Below are 2,656 nucleotides of genomic sequence, written 5' to 3'. Positions count from 1 at the left end.
GTAAGGAACGACATGGGCTGTGCAGCAGCTGAGCTAGAAACACACCGTGTGTCTGTGGTCGTGGTGGATGACACCGGCGTGGGGACCGAATACGTCCCTCCCGCAGGGTCTTATGCTTTTCTGAATGAATATTGGCTATTTGAAAATATCAGAAGTCATCTAGCCCAGTAATTAACGTCCCTGGAGAGGTCTTGGGTTGGGTCAGAGATGGCTGATGGATGTCAGTGGGAGCCCAGATGCCAAAGGCAAATCCTTCCTATGGATTTGGAGCATGCTGGAACAGGTCCTCCTGTGCCTTTGCAGCAGTAAAATATCATGGTTTTGCTGGAAGAATTGACACTACCATCAACCACCTTGTCTCTTCCAGGCAAATGGCTGCAGTTATAGGAATCTATAATGTCTATAAATAATCAGCTCTCTTGCAGGTGGCCACACCAGCCTGACCCTCGCTTTGAGAAACTTTCTTCTTTGCAATGGTCTTCTCGCTCCGTGTCCCACAGCCTTGAGACCCAAAAGCCAGCCCAGCCGTCAGCTCCTCCAACCGCAAAACCTGCCCAGATGACCTAGGACACCTTCCTTCCCACCCAGGCATGTGAAGGAAGCTATTTTTGCCCACCATCACCTGCCCCAGACCCTGGCGGGATCCCAGCCTCCGACAACCACACGTCAGGCTCAGCAGGTCCCCAAGGAGGTAATTGATAGCAGCAATTCCCTGTCATGAAGGGAGGTAGTACTGTCAGGATTGAGTTGTAAACCATCTTTTTAAAGTTTTTCAGCTATTTAAGTACTTTGTCCACAGATGGACTAAGAGGCAAAGACTGGGCTGCACTGGAAATATTCCCTACATTCCCAGTCCCAGCAAACATTTATTATCTGACTTTAAAGCAAGTGCCATAGGATGCGAGGAGGATTTGAGGCAGTGCTTGGCCTCACCTTAGGCAGCTGAGGATATCTACTTGCCGGCGCTGGCTGCTGGCATGGGCCACAGCTTCCTCCACCCACGCACCTTGGTTTTCTTTGGCCTCACTGTGAGAAATACATTTCATGTTCTAAATGCAAATCCTCTAAAGGGTTTTCAGGATGCTAAGTAGGAATTCAGAAAGAACAACAAAAAGAAGCAAGATTTTTTTTATTATTTTTGCTTTAATTTGAAAAATAACTGGCCTGGAAACCGCTATGTTTTTTTTCCTCTCAGGATAGGACAGAGACTCTTGCCAACATTATGTAGCAGGGCTATACCGCATTTCACATGGGGATTTGTAATTGCCTCTCACAAGGGACTCGAAAGCGAGAAATGGGCTCTGACGAGCAAGTGATTGCACAACATCATCTACATCTGATTTCTTGCATTTACAGAACATCTATCTACTGTCCTGGGGCTTTCCTGGAAGACTGGCTGTAGCAGCTACAGGGGCAAATAGATGGGGACTCTCTGAGAGGGAGGGACAGAGAGCAGCAGCTCCATGTCCCCCCCCATATGCCCTCCATGGGGGTGTCCTGCACCGACTCTTCCAGCCTGAGATCGGAGGGCATGACATGAAGTCAGCGACATCCGTGAGCATGCTGTGAAAGCTAAAAGTTGAGCTGGCTTTAAAAAGCACCTGGACAAATTCATGCAAGAAAAAGCCACCCGTGGGGAGCTGCTAAAGCCCCTCAGGCTTGGGGACCCCTGAGCCAGGGAGCAGTCGGGGAAGCGGCAGCAGCCGCTTGCCCTGTCCTTGTGCTCTGATGCTCAAAGGACCCCAACAAGGGGCCAAAGGAGATGCTTGATCCCTGTTGTCTTGGGACCCCATTAAGTCACTGTTGACCGTTTCAGTTGACTTTTGACATGTAAACCCAAGAAGGGAAAATTGGGAGAGAAGGAACTCTTTTCTGGCAAGAAATCAACTTTTTTTTGGTTACAAACTGGGCATGGGCTAAGTGGTATGGTATATGGTTTACCAGCAATAGCAACATATTTCAAAATCACCCATTCAAGCGAAATATAGACAATAATTTTCTTGAAGTGCAATGTTTCTAGCAGGAGCGCTGTAGGTCAGTGTTTCATTGAAAGCAAATCATTCTTCTGGTCTGTAATGGCTGATCTCTTGATTCTACATCCTCTGTTCTGCCTTTGCTCGAAAGGGACAATTGCCTATGTTTAGAAAAAAATACCGGTTTGCTGTTTCCAGCTGTATCACCTCAGACACAGGTGCCTAAAGAGTGCTACCACAAGTGAAGATGGGCTAAACGTGCCCTATGGGGAAAATACATTTGGTCCCATCTGGAAACCAGCAGATCGAGACCTGCAGGTGGGAGGCTCAGGGGCCACGAGCTTTTCCTTGCTCAGCCACCGGGACCCGCAGATATTGCACTGCTGCTGGGTCTGCTTTTGCAGGAAAAACCTCTGCAGGCTGCTGACTCTTAATATGATATAAGCCATAACGAAGCTTCCTTAAGGAACGTACTGACAGATGGGATATCAGAGCAGTGAATGAGGGCACCAGACAGAGGAACAGGAGTCGGTGGAGGCTCTGCTCATGCGGAGAGGCCATGGGTACACAAGACAGTGGGTGTCCTGACAGCTGCGTGTTTTCAGAGGGGGGGAAATGCGTTCATTTTTTCCCTTCTCTCCAAATAAAATGTGGTTTTTGTGCCTTCCCCACCCCACCACCCC

The sequence above is a fragment of the Fulmarus glacialis genome, unplaced genomic scaffold (assembly GCF_000690835.1).
Source record: "Fulmarus glacialis isolate BGI_N327 unplaced genomic scaffold, ASM69083v1 scaffold152, whole genome shotgun sequence".
In the NCBI taxonomy this organism is placed as follows: domain Eukaryota; kingdom Metazoa; phylum Chordata; class Aves; order Procellariiformes; family Procellariidae; genus Fulmarus; species Fulmarus glacialis.
Note: the sequence above shows the minus strand (reverse complement) of the source record.